Source organism: Palaemon carinicauda, unplaced genomic scaffold (genome assembly GCF_036898095.1).
Source record: "Palaemon carinicauda isolate YSFRI2023 unplaced genomic scaffold, ASM3689809v2 scaffold138, whole genome shotgun sequence".
NCBI classification, from domain to species: domain Eukaryota; kingdom Metazoa; phylum Arthropoda; class Malacostraca; order Decapoda; family Palaemonidae; genus Palaemon; species Palaemon carinicauda.
Window position 1 is genome coordinate 166,478 of NW_027168904.1, and position 20,466 is coordinate 186,943.

At 35.8% G+C, this 20,466-nt stretch overlaps 1 long non-coding RNA gene across 3 annotated transcripts in view; it reads left to right on the plus strand.

The window, feature by feature from the left end:
• The window catches only part of LOC137635534 (uncharacterized), a 117,546-nt gene that overhangs the window by 42,927 nt on the left and 54,153 nt on the right, over nt 1-20,466 (plus strand). The gene's annotated exons all lie outside the window — the stretch shown is intronic.

The following is a 20,466-nucleotide window of genomic DNA, read 5'->3' on the forward strand; positions in this document are numbered from 1 at the left end:
TTTATAAGTGTTAGCCTTTGCTAACTTATGTTTTTCAGTTTACAAGCTTAGTTTGTTCCAGGATAAAGCTCATAGACTAAAGTGATCGTATTCTAAATCAATTTTCCCCATTAGAAATAAAGGAAATACACTCGATCCATTCCACAAGTCCATAAATACATATATACACTCATTTTTAAAGGTTTGTCATGGTATGTAGTGAACAAGTTATAACCCCTAACATGAAAAAGGTGAATATGGAAGGAAATCTTAGCCCACAAATGTACAGTGCTTGTAAACCAATTTGAATTTTCCTGCTTGAATACTGAGATGCTTGTACAGTATACTGTACTGAGTTACTAGTAAGCCGAGATTCTACTCTACTTGTTTTTATCTTTCCCTTCGGAGCCTCTGTAGTTTATGAGGACAGGTCTTGGACCGGCCGAACATCTAGTAAAAAATGTCCAAAATCTGCTCTCTTTTTTCAAGGGAATGATCACAGAATGAAATAATATATTCACTGAATTTGTAAATGCTTGTCCCAACAATCCAATACTAGGACCACTCTGCGAATGAAAGTTGGAAACGTGCGAGAAAAATGGACAACTAACCCAAAATTCCCTTCCTAACCTAACCTACAAGCCGTGTCCTTACCTTCCTCGTGACCTAACCGGTTAGCCCCCCTGCAACCCCCCAACCACTGTCGCTAACATACAAACCCCTCAAACCCAACCTAACCGAACCAAGTAGTTCCCAGGTCACAATCCCTAGGCGGGGGGCTTGCCCCCGGACCCCCTTCGTAAGTCTCTCTCCTACACAAAAAACGCTATGGGCAGCACTCTAAATTATATCTTAACCACATTGTGATAATAAAAAAAGTTACTCAGGATTACCTTAATATTTGTAGTTGGTGAAGTCATAATCCTCGGGTTCTTGCGTCTTCACAGGGACCCCTAAAGTCACTTAAGAGCCCTTTTCGAAATAAAAAATGAAAAAATTACAGGGTAACTCGAGTAAAGTCCCGTAGGTCTAAAAACCTTATTGTCTTCAAAGTATCAAGCTGATCTATATGAGTAATAAACTCAACACCATCGCTCAAAGGGAAATTATATGGAACACGTCTGGCCATTACAGTGTTTAGCGTTGGAAAGGGTCGACCTCGTGTGTAGGTCAGTCTCGGGTCGAGGGGGGAGATTTAAAATTTTGAAATCACGCGGCCAGCAAAAGTAGGCCTACAAGCGCACAGAAACGAAGGGTTAGTTCGGGTGGTTTGTTTGACACTGGCTTTATCTACCAAAGCATCTTAACTAGATGTTGGCTAACCTAACCTTTGGTTGTATATATAACAAATTGGTATTCGACATATCAGGACGTGTCCCAACAAACTAACATCTTAACAAGAGGTTAAAAATAAAGATTGTTGGGATTAGCGAAAACATAAGTCCGAACATCGATAACTGTTCCATCTTGCGCCACCAGCTGATAGGTGAACAGAGCGCCGCGAAACGGGTGTTATTATAGTCAGGCAGGAAACAATGCTTGGGGGAAATTTTACGATCGAGTAACTTGGCCGTGGCTTCAGGGGATGACGCATTGTAACGAACATTCCCTAACCTAACAATTCATGATAATCACCAAAGCAGTATCAAATGTCACTATAAATAACATGTCCCTAAAAACAACAAACTTAACAGTAAGTAAAAATGTAGATTGATGGGACAGTATTAAATTGTAAAAACGAACGATTCTTAGACTGGGATGGCACGGGCTCTATCTATCGGGGAAGTTGGAAACTAAGCAGGAGCTACCCGTGACTTGCGTTGGGACGGTGCTGAACTTGGAAAATATTGCCTTGGTAAAGGTAAATTATGATATTATTCAAAATGATAAAATAACATCATATTATGGTATATTGGATCATAGTAAAGAACATCTTCCCCATAATGAAAAACAATTTGGCGAGTATTAAGAAAGATATCCCCCGTCCCTAAAAACTACGTTCACCCCTAAATCTATTTCCGCTGTTTTGTCGTCTTGTGTCCATCAGTGTTCTTCCTATCATGTTTATTTCACATACTATTGAGGCCCCTTTCCACCCTACCATATTTCCTATTCCCTAGCTCTTTAGTACTGTGCAATCAACAGGGTAAAGTTTATCAAAGCACTTGTACGTATCTCCAAACTGGACATATATTGGGGCCCTCGAGTACTTATCATAATCTACAATTGCGTTGAGTGTAATCCGATGCTCTGCTTTTGATTTTCCATTTATTCCACTGCACTGGTATTTACTTGTCTTTTCTTCAATTACTCATTTGATTTTATTCAGTATCAGTTTTTCAAAGAGTTTAATCATTGTATCTGTTACTTTTTTTTCCTTTCTTTACTGACAGTATCTCCTTTCTGTTCCAATCCTAAGGCTTATGTAACTATTATGTCCTCTATTTCATTTATTAATATCTCCAGGCTTTCCTTCATGTTTTTTCCAATACACTATTCTTGATCATTCTATTTCTATCTCTATATCTATTCTTGTCTTTTAAGCTTTTCAAAATATGCCCCAGTTCCTCCGTTTTGGTCTTCTACTTCCCTCCATTTTGACTGCTGTGGATGTTGTCCAATGCATCACTAATTGCTTTCTTCAGTAGTTTTTCCTACAGCAGTACATGTGTCTCTTTCAGAAATAGGTCCATATAAAGTTTCTCATTCCTTTATTCTTTTTACATTTTTATTTAATTCCTCCTCTTCATTCGGTGCTATTATAGTATGCTATCTACCGCCGATTTTGCTATCTACCACCCCTCTCTGACTATAGTATGATACCCACCATCAGTCCCTAAGGATACGGTCTACTTGCTAATCCGCCTCTAATAAGGAGGATCAATACCGACTTGATAACCTAACCTAACCTTACCTTACCTAACTCAACCCAACTTACCTAACCCAACCTAACCTAACTTACAAACTGCTTATAATTATGCACCCATGTCCTAATCTAACTTAACCTAACCCAACCTAACCCAACCTACAAACTGTTTATAATTGTGCATCCATGTTGTCCTGCCAATAAATATTATTAAAGTATCATTAAAGTCCAATGAGGATAACATACTAGTGGTAAGTAATCTGTTTGATAATCCTCATCAAACAGGAGGATTAACATTGACGGTAGATAACATACTTTGTGGTAGATACCCTACTATAGTAGAAATTCGACGGTAGATAGCATACTATAATAGCACCCTTCATTCTTTACTCCATACATTATGGCTTCATTATGGACATCCATATTTCACTTCGTCCCAAAAAGCTGCTCGAAATACTCCTTTTCTTTCGTAATCCCCTATACTCACATTGCACTTTAGTATTTTTCATGTTAAAATTGATTTTCATGTTCTAGACATATTAGGTCTTCTATATTGGTTTATTTAAGATGTGGGGAAGTGGGTGTACTTGGAACCCTCCTAGCCCGTGCCCTATATAGGTTCCACAGTAGAATCCTCTCTTATTTTACCCATATCTTCACAATTTTATGATGGTCACTTGCGTATCTACTTTAGTTTCTTAGTCTGCTGCCACACTTGTAGTAATTACAGAATTTCCTTCCAACTCTGGCATCTCTCTTTCAACTCTTTTATTTTCTGTAACATATTCTTATTTAGTTCTTCATACTCCCTTAACTCCCCCATTAATTACTTGTTCACACCTTCTGGTACTTCGTGCACATCCTTTTATTGATTTGAGGCAGACCAAACAAAATAAAAACAGGCCTTCTATTTCTATTTTCTGAATCCCTGTCACATATTTTCCACTGATTGCCTTTGTCACAGTGCATACAATGACCACACCAATTTACTAATTTTTACACTACACATAGCTCATCTATTTTTTTCCATTACAAATATATTTGGTGTCCTGAGTTGATATATTAGTGTACCGTTCGTTCTTCTGTATAGGCGTACCTCGTGTCCCCATATCAATCAGTTTACTTAACGTATAACTGAACTGATTGTGAGGATTCACTCTGGTACAGCCTACTGCGTTCTTCTATATCCCCCTGTTGCTCTTTGCTATTCATCCTCTCTCTGTTACTGGTGTAAGTATGTTTTGTATCACGCTCTTCTCTTTCTATTCTCTCTTTGATTCTCTGTCCTTTTTATTGTTCTTTCTCCAGCTTTCATTCTTATGGATTTCTTTCTACTGCACTTCTGTCTTTCATTTGTTGGCCACCACCTTTACTATGCTTCCTTGACTCCTAATTTAGTTTAAACTCATCATAAGAAAGTGATGAATAGTCAATTACAACATGTAACTTCGTACCTACCTTCAATGTTCAAGTTCTTTCAGTCCCTCCCTGTACAGTTCCACTTTCCAATCCCTTCTATCTTCTACATCTCGCACTTCACCAACTAAACAATACTTAGCTAATGGTTTTGCTCCTTGCCATGACAGCTCAGTGATCATTCTGCCTGCATTAGCTCAAAGATGTCTTCACAGGACCTACAAATTGTTTCTTTTTTTATCTGGAGCTTTTACCATTTTCTATAAAGGGTTACTGTTTCCTATAGGCCTTTTATACATATGACCTCATATTTTAAATCATTCTTATAAAATGGTTTTGGTTGAAACCTATTCTAGAAAAAGTGTCTCTTGCAAATTCCCTTTGAAAAGGGATTGCATTTAAACTTTTCCATGAAAAGAAATAGTTATAAACATTCTTAAAGTTAAAAGTCCCTGGAAAATGTAGAGCTTCGGAATATCCTTTAAGATAGGGTATAGTCAGATTAAATCCTTCTTTGCGTTCAGTCGTTGCTTCCTAACTGCCCTATACTCCTTGTATACTGTGTATGCTCTCCTAGTCCTTTCTGTGCATATCGTTTATCATGTTATTTTACCATCTGAACCGTGGCTTTTTAATTCTCCTCGTCCATTCCACCTCTGTCATGATCCTTTTACAGACCAGTCTCCTTTGTTGAGCCTTCTCCAATACCCTACTACTATGATTAAAATCATTTCTGATTCTATCACCTCATGGTTATGCACATTTATCTCAACATAATTATTTCTGCTACTTCCATTTGTGTTTTTTAGGTTTACCTTATCCCCTACACCTTGACTCAGTAAACCATTGCCAATTTGATTACACTTTTATAAAGATTTCCTTTGAATATTTACACTGATTGTCTTGTCTCAAGATTCCTTTGACTACATACAATTGATACAAACATTCTGTATTCTGTAGTTGAATTTCAAGTCCCTATTTCACTCCTTTTGATGTTATCCGAGCCCAAATCCACTGTACCTGGTCTTCCTTCCCCTCCCGTCCATAGATATTCAACTTTATTCCTGATTATCTTCAATTATCTATTTATTTCTTTTATCTACTTCCACCTCTATTCTTTCTCCAGTCAATCCAACCAAAATCATATCAGCAGCAAACACCTCCTCTACATCTGATGTTATAAGGTCTATCGTAAGGTCAAACATTTATGGAAAGATAGCTGATCCTTGGTGCTAACCAATTCTCACCTTACACATTTCTCTAATACCAACAGTTTCTTATGTGTGTGGTTACGTCTCGATACGTATCCTGTATCAATGTAACATAGCTTTGGAGAAACCCTTCCCTCTCGTACTATACATGTCTATACTTCCTGCCTTTGTACCTTATCATGTGTTTTTATTTTCCAAATCAATCCTCATTTATTGCAGTTTCCCTTTTTATTCTTTCTTGTATAATTTTCTCATAAATCTACAGTGTGTGATATCAGTTTTATCCCACATAATTAGAGCAATTTGGGAAATCCCCTTTTCATTAATACTTGGGACCATGAGGCTGTTCATCCACCTTCCTGGTAATCATTCTTGGTGATAGATTTTAAATGTCCAGATTCACAGTATATTTATCCCTTCACTTTACAAACATTTTCACTCATTGACTGGTATACCATCAGGTCTTGCTGCCTTTCCCATTTTCATTTCATCAAATGGTCTTTTCACTTTATTTCTACCTATATTAATATTACTCTTTGGTGGCCATAGTCTGTTATGATTTCAGGGTTATCTTCATTCAATAACTTTGATCTGAATCTCTCTATATCTGCTTTTTTGCTATCTTGCGTTGTAATGATACTGTGCGTTATTATGAACCAGAATAAAACACACTTCTACTTTTATTCTTCTTTATTAAAGACACACACATTCAAAGTTTTATCTTGAATATTACTTTAATTCCTAACCCTATCACTAACTTTCATACATGAAATACAGTACTATGCCCTCTATTTCCCTTTGCCCAAAATTGTCACAACAACATATTTACCTAAACCAACTAAACTAAGTAATATCACCAATCTTCAATCCAATAAACTTAACACTGAATTTTGTACTAAATTACAAACAAATATGAATTCTGTATCATAACACGAGACTATATTTTTGTCATTATGCCCCAGTATATTTTTCTCAATGTAAAAGATTTTTTTCTAAGGGTAAATAAAATACACAACATAAATCGCACACAAAATATCACATTAGTTTTCACAAAAACATCACAATTTTCTATGATCCAATAATGTTTTTGCAAGTACATTATTTATTCAAGCTGTCAACTTCTTCATTTCTTACAGCCTTCTTTAGCGTTAATCTTTGACAGCATTTTCTCTGTCACTGCCACTTTTATCAGAATCTTACTCTCTCTTCTTACTGTCGGCTTCACTTTTAGTCATTGCCAAAGGCTTGTTAACCCTTTTACCCCCAAAGGACGTACTGGTACGTTTCACAAAACTCATCCTTTTACCCCCATGGACGTACCGGTACGTCCTTGCAAAAAAATGCTATAAATTTTTTTTTTCATATTTTTTATAATTTTTTGAGAAAATATAGGCATTTTCCAAGAGAATGAGACTAACCTGACCTCTCTATGACAAAAATTAAGGCTGTTAAAGCAATTAAAAAAAAATATACTGCAAAATGTGCTGGGGAAAAAATAACCCCTTGGGGGTTAAGGGTTGGAAATTTCCAAAGAGCCTGGGGGTAAAAGGGTTAATACCAAAATTAAGCAATCTTATACTACTTGTGTAAAATTTAATGTATTCCTTTCCTCAGTTTATTATTGCTGTCATACTTATTTTTATCCTTCATCTGCTTTTATACATTTCTTTATCATTTACACTAGGGAATCTATTTAACCTTATACAGATATACTGTAGTATTCTCTACCAGTGTTTTAATCTAGTACCATTATTGTTGTCATATAGTTTTCAAAACAGCCCATATTTGTTCTAGAGTAAAGTCTATTCATACACTGTATTCTGCACCACACACTTTTTTTTCTTAGTCCATTTGTAGCCTTACCTGCTACTAGCATTGCTATATCACAAGCTTTGTACGTTGTGGAAGAGATGTGTAAAGCTATTCCAAAAAAATTCCATCTTGGAAGAAGACCATTATGCTAAAATAATGATTCTCCTATATCCTCTGTATACTTTATATCTTTTATCTGCACTCCACGCTTTATACCTTAGTCCACCACACTTTAAAACCATTTCAATTTGCTTTGTCTTTCATAATCCTTACATTGACTAATCTCTTCACAGTATAAAACAAACACCCAATGACCATGTACCTGTAACACCTGTTTACTGCATATCATCTGACCTTCCACTTCTGATTAACACACCTGTTTTTATTCACCCCAGCATATCCAATATACTGTACATTCCTCTGCCATCCCCTTCTCTCTTACCTCAGCTTCCATGATGTTCATACAAAAACTTAGCCATGTAATTCACAGGGTAGACTCATCAATACATTCTTATTGGACTTAAACCTTGGAACTTGTTTTTCGTATCTACTCCCTCCATACATTGCCTTTACATTTATCCACATTAGTAGGCTGTCAATAACACAATTTTCCACCACCAACTGTGCATAAGGCCCTCCTGCATACTCACTCCATAATATCATTCATTCCCTTATTATCCTAAAGTGGCCTTTGCCTTCCCTGGACCATTCCAAAAGCATGTCTTGCAGAATCTAAGACAGGATAGCTGTAGTTAATACCACACTATACTGATCACTGCTGGTGCCAAGACCTTTGAAACTTCTCACATGCCTCAACAGCTGGTTGTAACTTCCACAGAGCCTTGACATAGGCCTCCATACCTATTAAAAAACTTTTTTGGGATCATTAAAAACATATATTACCCTTCTTTTCATAAATCCAAACCTTGTATTTCTTTCCATGTATAGGTCTCGCATCTTTAATCTTTATTCAGACTCTTTTCCTTTAAACCACACATCCAGTAATTCCTTAAGATATTCTTTATCTGGCCATTACCTATACATACCGCTGCATCTCTCCCGTTAAAGTGGCCCCACTAATTAAAATTCCTCATAACCTCATGTACTGTACTATGAACTACACACTTTTATTTTTTCCTATTCCATCCTTTTTAGCCTTACTAACAACACACAGTTGTATCACATCCTTTGTACATCCTGGAAGAGATGTATAAAGATGACCACAATTTCCAAATCATCCTATTCTGAAAGCGTGATCACAGTGACCATTATTCCAAAATAATGGTTCTCCTATCTGCTTTCCATACATAATACCTTCTTCTATTTGCACTCCATATTTTATACTTTAATTCACCACACTTAAAAACATTTTAATCTTCTTTGTATGTCTACAATCCTTACACTGACCAATCTCGTTAAAGTAAACGAATAGGCACCCAATGACCATCAACCTGTAATATCTCAAATTTCTATATATCATCTGTTCTCCCACCTCTCTGATTTATAATTCTGCTTTATTCACCCTAGCATAATTAGTACACAGTCCGCTGCCAACCCTTTCTCTCCTACGTCAGCTCCCATGATATTCATCCAGAAACTTAGCAATGGTTTTTTGTGATTGACTATACTGTACTGTTATAGTCATCAGTAGATATTGATAGGCCTTGAATTTTGGTAGCTTGTTCTTCTTACTTACACCCTTCATTCCTTGCATACACATCCACCTGAAGTTAATAATCCCACACAATCTCTGGCACGTCATCCTCTTTTAGACATTTATTTTCTTATTTCATTATCCATGGACACTGGCTAGAAACTTCTTAAGGAGGTTTTATTTATCTCTTTATTATATAACTACTTCCTATTTAGTTAACATTTTCTTGCAGATTTGTTCCTAAAGTAATATCTGTTTTCTTACTTAATCAAATTCACTCGTTCTTGTGGTACCTAGCACCTTACTCGCTCAGTCACTCACAATAATTCACCTATGTTAATTTCTTAAATACTCAATAATATGGGTTTTCCTCTTCTAGATGCAGAATCTCATAATTTTCCATCTTCCATACACATTTCTCTATAGCTTCTTCAGATTTGAAATCATCTCATGCCAATGTCTATTTTAAAATTCACCCTGCGTCAGTCCATTATTAGCCTAGAAGGTATTTAAGGTTTATCCTATACAATCAAGCATTCTTTAGAATCGTAACATTAAGAACACTATATCATGAACAGATGAAAGGGGAAGCATATTTTCATAAGATATTTCCTTACAAGACTATCATTATCTCATTTTAATAATGTTCTCTTTACATTCCTTAACTTCCTCTCTGTAATACTGTACTACAGTATATGCAGTATTACTACAGTATACCTCAATATTGTTTTTATTTGTTTTTACCATTTTTGTCATTCTCATATTTGTATAAACCAATAATCAAATCTTATTCATTCTTACATTATCTCTTCCCTCATTTTTTTGTACCTTGCTTTTGTCTTACAATATTATCATATATTTTTGTTTATACTGTATATTCCTGTGATCTTCCAGTATTTTGACCATATTCTCATCTACTTGCATACTAATTCTATCAAAGCAATGTCATCAGAAAACAGCACACTCAGGGAGACCACCTCCCTTTATATCTGGCTTATTGATGTTAATCACAAGATCAAAGATTTAGGGATTAAAAGCTAATCCTTGTGTAGATCAACTTTCACCTTAAATTTTTCTGTACTGTATTTCTGCCAGAGCCGCTTATTTGTGTGGCTGCGTCTGTATAAATATCCTGTACCAGTTTTTAACAATTTTCAGAAACTCCCCCTCTGTAGTCATACACTTTTTAGTAGGCATAGTCCTTTCTGGGTTTGTTTCTTTATATTCTGTGGCGGGATGTAAACAAAACAAATCCCCACCACCTTTGATCACTCTGACTTGCAAATTATCCCACTACACAAACTTTCCCCTTACTTTACGTCACCTGGACTATTGCACGAAGGGAACAATAAAACAAAACATAACCTTAAAACTATATTAACCGCAACCAAAAAAAATCACACATCATTAAACAGACTTAATACTGAAACATACAAAAAATAGCAGACTATTTCATATATCTATAGTATAATGGTGTATGTGGGTACACAGAACTCACCAATCACAAAACTTTACTAACCCAACAACAGTCCACACACTACACCGAAAAACATTTACTCCACACACAGTAACGAAAAATCACTGTCGTCCACATACGGGTAACTTCTAGCCTACTGCCACAATTTCTTGGCAAAGAGTATTAGCCTACGGCCAATTTCACTGCGCAATCGCTTAACTTTATACTCTCAGAATATCATCTCCATGTCCAGGCCAAACCATTGTCGTCATCATCATCATCATCATCATCATCATCTGGGACTTATATTAGGCTTGGTCATCAACAGTTACACGAGCGGTCTATATCCAAATCCTTACATGATTAAACATACGGGGTCGTCATCAATCTATCTTTAAATGTGCGGCAGGCAACCAATAGGCCACGGACAAAGAAAAACTCCAAAGGGGTCATTACGGCCTGCAATAAAAAAGAAAAACGCTTACGAAAATTCCTAACTAACTAAACTCTTGCACTATAACCAAAGATAAATAATAAACTTTCTATCATTCATGATCGTGCCTAACAAATATAAATGAAAACAGTACTTACGCTAATACAAAAAAAAAAATCACTTCATAGCCGGCTGTTCGATAAACAAAAAACAACTGACTCCTGCTACAGTCAAATAGAAAATCCTTTCGCCCAAACAAACAAACAACCTCAATTATATCAACAGTCTTTCTAACTACAAACAATCATTACGCTAATTACCACTTGTTCGGCGGCACGCACAGCGGACACACACACAAACACACACATACCCGCACTCACTCTCTCTCTCCCCCCCTCTCTCTTTCTCTCGTGCGGGATTTGGCAAACAAAAAAATAAATTAAAATTAATCCTCCACAATTCCATTTTTGGTCTTCTGCATAAGTTACATCCAATGTATCCCTCCCTGGTATGAGCTTCGGTATATATATGTCCCTTCACTTATATATTTTCCTACCTGAATTGATATACCATCAGTTCCTTCTGTATTTCTCATATATTTTATTCCTGTGCTATTTTCATTTCATCTCATCTCTACATATTTACACTTTAGTCCTTTTAGTCTCACAAATATTCCCTATTGGTACATTGCTCCTTTTACAAGTCGGAAATTATATTTTGACCTGTCTTCCTTCACAACAGGAAGTTGTGTTAATTGCCGTATCAATGCCAACTGCAATCTACTATCCTTTGTTCTCCCTCTTCTTTCACTTCTTCCCTACTCTGCCCTCCATTAATCCTGCTAATGTTTAATAATCGCATTCAATATGTTCATTTATATCACCTTTAATGCTTAGTCTTTCTTCCAGTTCTTTTCATCTCATTTCATCCATCTCTCTCCAGAATTATAACTTTATCATATCCTACTTGTGCTTCAAAAATATCATATTCAAAATTAGTAAATCACAGCAAATTTTTTTTTTTTTTTTTTTTTTTTTTTTTTTTTTTTTTTTTTTTTTTTTTTTTTTTTTTTTTTTTTTTGCTATTCAATAATTTTTATTTCCATCTGTAATATTTTTACTTCATTTCCTTGCTAAGGAAAACTATTATTGCACTACTTCCACTTATGTCAGTGCCACTATATATTACCTTAAATATTACTTTATTCTCTAGTCCTATCACTAATTTTTTATATGGCAGATACTGTACTAAACTCTGTTTCCCTTTTCTCAGAATGAAGACAGCATATTTTTCACCATGAAATATTCATCATCATCATCATCTCCTCTTACACCTATTGACGCAAAGGCCCTCGGTTAGATTTTGCCAGTCATCTCTATCTTGAGCTTTTAAATCAATGCTTCTCCATTCATCATCATCTTTATGCTACATAGTCCTCAGCCATGTAGGACTGGGTCTTCCAACTCTTCTAGTGCCTTGTGGAGCCCAGTTGAAAGTTTGGTGAACTAATCATTCTTGGGGAGTGCAAAGAGCATTCCCAACCCGTCTCCATTTAAAGCATGCCCAAACCATCTCCATCTACCCCTCACCATGATTTCATCCACATATGGCACTTGAGTAATCTTTCCTATATTTTCATTTCTAATCCTTTCCTGGCATTTAACTCCCAATATTCTTCTGAGGTCTTTGTTTTCATATCTACAAAATCTGTTTGATTTTGTTTCAATATTAGAATAAACTTAAAACTTATTTACCTAAACCAACTAGATTAGTAAATATACTCAATATTCAGTCCAGTTATCTAAAAACTGAATGCTATACCTAATTGTAAACAAACTTCAACAAATATGATTCACCATAATACCACAATATTTTTTTTCTCTCCTTTTAGAAAGTTTTATTATATCACTATCTTCAGGGAGTGAATAATTTTTTTTGCAGGTACAGTACTTTATTCAGTCTGTAACCTGTGTATTCCATTTTTTTTAATATACATCTGTAACCAGAATCTCTTTCATTTCTTACAGTCCTCTTTACCCTTAATCTTTGACAAAGCTTTTACCATTTCACTGTCTTCATCAAAATTCACTTTTCTGGTCGTACTGGCAGCTTTGTTTTTATTAATTGACAATGACTTGTTAACCTTGCTATCACTGTCATTATACCTTCTTTTTTCCATATTGCTGATTTTACTCTCTGTCAAAAGCTTATCTATCTTGCTGCCATCAGCTTCTGAAACGCCAATACACGAACCACCAGGTCCCCACAGATTATACCTTTCCCCTCTTTTCAACATTCCAGCTAAAGAAAACAGAATTGAGGGGAAAAAATAAAAACATTAGATTATACAAAATCAATAACGAAAAAACGTTAGGACTAATACATTAATCTTTCCGTCCATCATTATGATATTAACTTTTAGAAACATTTACAACAGTGCAATTAGTTTCATTATGCTGTTATTTACTTCTCATAATTATTAATCCAGTCTCTTTTTTCAAATTAATCGTGCTTTCATATGTCAAAATCCGTCTTCTCATCAATATTCTTTCTAACAGTGATGCTTCTGTCAGTGATTCTGATAACCCTAGCTGATCAAATTCATATACTAAACATGTCTCTCTCCACCCTGAATGAGAACTTTTTTCTATAATCACTTCAGTACAGTAGAGAGAGAGTGCATCTTTTGTGGTAACTAAACTAGTCTTTATCCATCATTTCAGTATTTTCAACTCGGATAGTCGTCATATTCTTAGGTGTAGGCTAACATTTTTTTTCATTATTTCCTCATTAACTTATGCTTATTGTTATTCTTCTGGTTCTATTTATATTGTTTCTATTTATTTCTTTATCATGTCTGTGTGTGTGCCATTTATACTTTTAAATGTTGCTGGTTAACCTTTGCAGTCTCCTTTACTGATCTGTAATAAAGTTCCGTCATCATTTATTTTTCAAAACAGCCTTCATTTGTTTTGGGGTCCATTCTTATAATCTTCACTATTTACTTGTCTCTAATATAATACAGAGTTCTACGTTCACTTAGAATTTTATCCAATGCATCCATATAGCCTCTTTATATGCTACTTTTTGCTTTGCTTCCTTTCCAGTAATCATAAGCTTCTTGTTTCTTATGATGAGCAGCATTCATCTCTCTATCCATTTCCCTCTTCTACTTTAAACTTTTCCATTACATTGAAAATTGTTATTAAATGACCTATGATAAATACTTGACATTTTTTCCCCAAAGTTCTGATACACCTGCTGCTGGCTTCACTCGTAAAACTGATTCTTAATAACTTGCCTTATACCTTATTACCTGTCATCTCAAACACTGCACATACAAGGTATTTTTTCCCTCTCTTCTAAAGATATAACGACTTTATTGACTGCAGTCACTGAACGTTTACACATGCTTATACACATGCACACTAAAGTCTGCTGTACTCTTGCTTCTCATATGGTAGTTAATATGCAAACTTACCCATATGATCTAACATATCACTATGCATTTGTATCCCTCTGGTAGTCACAGCTAATAATATAACCATTACTAAGACTTCATGTAGTTTATTTATACTCCTATATTCTAACAAGCCTCTCAGATAGTACAGTAGTGATGTCCACACAAATTTCATCCCTAAAAGTGGGGCAAACATCCCCTTTTTCATACATTCCCACAATTTTCATTTCCCCATATGTCTAAGACCATCATGTACATTTTGGCTCTCCAATTACACTATTGATAAAAATATATGGCATCTTTATCTATTAATTCAAAATATCCTGCAAGATTTATTTGTTGTAACACTCATTTTACAGACTTTATCATTCTCTCCCCATATACTCAACCATGCATATCTTTCAAACTTTAGGGCTCACTTAGTTGAAGATTTTCAGATTTTCTTACTCCATTTCCTCTACATCTAAGATTTCCTGGGACATTCTTTCTCATCTGGCCATTGCTTATACATACAGGTTTATCAACCATGGCAAAATGAGGAACACTAACTACAATTTCAAAGAACCACACATACTCTACTCTGCACAATACACTTTTTTCTTAGTCAACCCTTTTGTAGCCTTATCATCTACGCACATTGCTGTATCACATGCTTGTACATCCGGAAGAAGCTGTATAAACCTGACCACATTTCCATACTAATCATATCCTGGAAGAATGACTCCAGTGCCCATTATTTTAGAATAAAAGATTCTCCTATCTGCCTCCACACATTTATAGCTTAGTCCACTACACTTGAAAACCATTTCAGTTTTTGTCTTTCCCCAATCCATGCACTGATCAATCTCATCACATTAAAATCAGGTACCTAATGACCTCTCTTCTTTATATATCTGTTTCCACCTGCTGATCTAATTTCTTAACTTTTTCTGTAAATGCACTCTCAAACATCAACTTACCAATCGTCATTCATTTAGGTAGAAACGTAGATATTAAATTTGCATCTTCAGCAGCCTCCAATTTTGTTCTTCTTTTTCTCATTATTGTAAGAAACAGCAAATGACACAGGTCTTGTCTTAGATAGATACCAACAGTTTGAGTGGGACTCGAACCCCAGTCTGGCGTTCACCAGTCAGGGATGTTACCACATCGGCCACCACAGCCCTTCTTCAATACCCTATGCTGTTATTGTTTTAGCCCTTAAAATCATTTCCTATTCTTTCTGCCAATTGTTCCAAACATCCCAACATCATTTTGTTTCTACACTCATACTTTACTCGGGTTTGTATTATTAGGAAAAATACAAATTACTTCTAAATTTGTCATATTTCTGCTACTTCTATTTTTCTTTCTTAGGCCTACCTTATCCCCACATCTTAGCTCTGTAAACCATTGCCTATCCATTTACACTTTTAAAATGTTTTCCTTTGAACATTTGCATAATTTTACTCCTGGACTTCAGCCCGATTTGACCTCTCCCAGCTCTCTCCTAGCAGCCATCATAGCAGCTAAGAACAAGCTTGGATCCAACATTGCCTCCAGCAGTGTTCAAGTGATGGCTCCCTTGCTGCCACTCAACCTAACCCCTATTCCTTATCCCCCCCACCCACCCCTCCCTGCCCCTCCTACCCCTTACTCTCAAGTACCACTTGTCTGTGTCTCTCCTCCTTGAACTTCAACTCTAACTACTAACCATCAGTAGCCCTTTTTCCCTGGAGTTGCTGTTGTGGTCTTAAAACTCTCTGGGGGCACTTGGTATTGCTGCACCGTTTAGGCTCCTGCTCCTTCAGTAGTGCCTACATAAGATAGGGCTTAGTCATAAGTCACTGTCTCTTTTAAAGTGATAACTAATATCTTTATTTTTAATCTTATAAGTTTTTTGGTTCTAGCCCCCTTGATGGTTACAATTCTTAAAATGTTTTTGCTGTTCCCTTAAGAAGTTGATATTGCTCCATCCAACCCCAGTCTCAAAATTTGTCGCATGTTGTTCCTTCACAATTTTTTCGAAAAAAGTCAATTTTCATTCGCTCAAAAAGTAAGTGTAAATCCCATAGAGTTTTTGTCATTCTGAAATCTCATTTAAGCAGTGCAATTTCTGTAGACTTTTCCCCCTAAATAGACATAATTATTCAATTAATATTATTTAAATGAAAATATCAGTCTCTCTCGCGGTAAAATGAGTAAAGTCAAAGTAAATGACACTAGTTAAGGATCTGACAATGAAGCCCGTAGACAGGCTGTATGGAGTATCCTACAGGATAACTCCTGCTTCATCCATAAATTGACTAAATTCAATAACATTTATTTGGCTATAGCTGATGAAGCCACAACTGAAAAGATCATCCTTCCCAAAACTAAGGAAGCAGTCCTTAGTAAGAACTTTGAAGTCCTAGATCCCCCTCATCTGAATGCCTCACGCACCTTGGTCATTGCACAGGCTGACAGTATAGTTTATAACCTCTCCGAAGCTGATTTGAAAGTTGAAATTGAACAAAGGAATAAAGTTAAAGTAACAAAAGGTCATCAAATTCCCAACCATCAAATCTACCTTCAAAGTTCAACTAGAAACCATACAAATGGTGAGAGACAGCCTTACCAAAGGCCAATCATTCCCCCAAAATACCTGGCCCAGGACGTGTTTGTTTCTCTATCTCAATGCATGAGAGGTTATAAATACGATCACACAAAAAAGGACTGCCCTCAACCATCTACCTATAAGATATGTTCACTATGTGCCTCATTAGAGCACTTTTGGACTGAATGCAACAACCAGCAAAGCCATAAGTGCATCACATGCAATGGAGACCATCCAACCGTGGCAGGAAGATGCCCTACTAGGAAATCCATGGTTAAGGACCAAGCAAAGGTTCTTAGAAACCAACAATCCAATATCACTCCAAATAAGTCCTTTGCACAAGCCTCAGCCCCTTCCATTTCAAACACCTCCTCTCAACTTATATTTAACAGCATTACTCTACAACAACAAACGGTAATAAACACTGCATTGGTCATGGCTAACCTTAGCGAAGCAGTCGAGCCTGGGACTTTCCAGTTAATGGTTGATGCTTTCTATAAATCCAATGGACTTCCACTGGTCAAAATACCTACAGAGGCTATCAAATTAGCCAATAAAGTATTAGCTATGTTGAAATCTGACAACGCAAATAACAACCATTTCAATTTGCTTTGTCTTTCACAATCCGTACATCGAATAACCTCTTCACAGTATAAAACAAACACCCAATGACTATGTACCTGTAACCCCTGTTTACTGCATATCATCTGACCTTCCACTTCTGATTCACACTCCTGTTTGTATTCACCCCAGCATATCCAATATACTGTACATTCCTCTGCCATCCCCTTCTCTCTTACCTCAGCTTCCATGATGTTCATACAAAAACTTAGCCATGTAATTCACAGGGTAGATTCATCAATACATTCTTATTGGACTTAAACCTTGGAACTTGTTTTTCCTATCTACTCCCTCCATACATTGCCTTTACATTTATCCACATGAGTAGTCTGTCAATAACACAATTTTCCACCACCAACTGTGCATTAGGCCCTCCTGCATACTCCCTCCATAATATCACTCATTCCCTTATTATCCTAAAGTGGCCTTTGCCTTCCCTGGACCATTCCAAAAGCATGTCTTGCAGAATCTAAGACAGGATAGCTGTAGTTAATACCACACTATACTGATCACTGCTGGTACCAAGACCTTTTAAAGTTTTCACATGCCTCAACAGCTGTTTGTAACTTCCACAGAGGCTTGATATAGGCTCCCATACCTATTAAAAAACTTTTTTGTGATCATTAAAAACATATATTACCCTTCTTTTCATAAATCTAAACCATGTATTTCTTTTCATGTATTGGTCTCACATCTTTAAACTTTATTCATACTCTTTTCCTTTAAACCACACTTCCAGTAATTCCTAAGATATTCTTTATCTGGCCATTACCTATACATACCACTGCATCTCTCCTGTTAAAGTGGCCCCACTAATTAAAATTCCTCATAACCTCATGTACTGTACTATGAACTACACACTTTTATTTTTTCCTATTCCATCCTTTTTAGCCTTACTAACAACACACAGTTGTATCACAGCCTTTGTACATCCTGGAAGAGATGTATAAAGATGACCACAATTTCCAAATCATCCTATTCTGAAAGCGTGATCACAGTGACCATTATTCCAAAATAATGGTTCTCCTATCTGCTTTCCATACATAATACCTTCTTCTATTTGCACTCCATATTTTATACTTTAATCCACCACACTTAAAAACATTTTAATCTTCTTTGTATGTCTACAATCCTTACACTGACCAATCTCGTTAAAGTAAACGAATAGGCACCCAATGACCATCAACCTGTAATATCTCAAATTTCTGTATACCATCTGTCCTTCCATCTCTCTGATTTATAATTCTGCTTTATTCACCCTAGCATAATTAGTACACAGTCCGCTGCCAACCCTTTCTCTCTTACGTCAGCTCCCATGATATTCATCCAGGAACGTAACAAAGACTTTCTCTGGGTGACTATACTGTTGTAGTCATCAGTAGATATTGATAGGCCTTGAAATTTGGTAGCTTGTTGTTCCTACTTACACCCTTCATTCCTTGCATACACATCCACCTGAAATTAAAAATCCCACACAATATCCGGCACGTCATCCTCTTTTAAACATTTATTTTCTCATTTCATTATCCATGGACACTGGCCTAGAAACTTCTTAACCCTTTTACCCCCAGGCTTTTTGGAAATTTCCAACCCTTAACCCCCAAGGGGTTACTTTTTTCCCAGCACATTTTGGTGTATATTTCTTCTAAATTGCTCTAACAGCCTTAATTTTTGTCATAGAGAGGTCAGGTTGGTCTCATTCTCTTGGAAAATGTCTGAATTTTCTCAAAAAATTATCAAAAATATGAAAAAAATAATTTTTATGGCATTTTTTTGCAAGGACGTATCGGTACGTCCATGGGGGTAAAGGGACGGCTTTTGTGAAACGTACCAGTACGTCCTTTGGGGGTAAAAGGGTTAAGAAAGTTTTATTTATTTCTTTATTCCATAACTACTTCCTATTTAGTTAACATTTTTGTGCATTTGTTTCTAAATTTACGTTATCTGTTTTCTTACTTATTCAAATTCACTCGTTCTTGTGGTACCTAGCACCTTACTCGCTCAGTCACTCACAATAATTCACCTATGTTAATTTCTTAAATACTCAATAATATGGGTTTTCCTCTTCTAGATGCAGAATCTCATAATTTTCCATCTTCCATACACATTTCTCTATAGCTTCTTCAGATGCGAAACCACCACATATCAATTTCTATTTAAAATTTCACCCTATGTCAATCCATTATTAGCCTAGAAGTACTGTTTTTAAGGTTTATCCTATTCAATTTTCAGAAACTTCCCCTCTGTAATCATACGCTTTTAAGCAGGCATAGTCCTTTCTTTTTCTTTCTATGTTCCATTTTTGTCGTCTGCATAAATTACATCTACTGTATCCCTCCCTGGTATGAGCTTCGGTATATATATGTCCCTTCATTTTGTCATATATTGCCCTACCTGAACTAGTATACCATCAGTTCCTGCTGTATTTCCCTTTTATTTCCTATACTATTTCCATCTCGTCTCATCTCTACATATTTACACTTTTGTCCTTTTTGGCTCGCAATTTTTCCATATTGTTATATTGCTCCTTTTCCAAGTCAGAAAATATATTTTGACCTGTCTTCCTTCACAACAGGAAGTTGTGTTAATTGCCGTATCAATGCCAACTGCAATCTACTATCCTTTGTTCTCCCTTTCCTTCACTTCTTATGTACTCTGCCCTCCATTAATCTTGCTAATGTTTTATAATCACATTCAATATTTCATTTATATTACCTATAATGCTTAGTCTTTCTTCCAGTTCTTTTTATATCATCATTATATCCATCTCTCCAGAATCTATTCATAACTTTATCATACCCTACTTGTGCTTCAAAAATATCATATAGTGAAAATGAGTAAATCACAGCATTTATTTATTTATTTATTTATTTATTTATTTATTTATATTTTTTTTTTTTTGCTATTCAATAATTTTTATTCTCATCTGTAATATTTTTACTTCATTTCCTTGCTAAGGAAAACTATTATTGCACTACTTCCA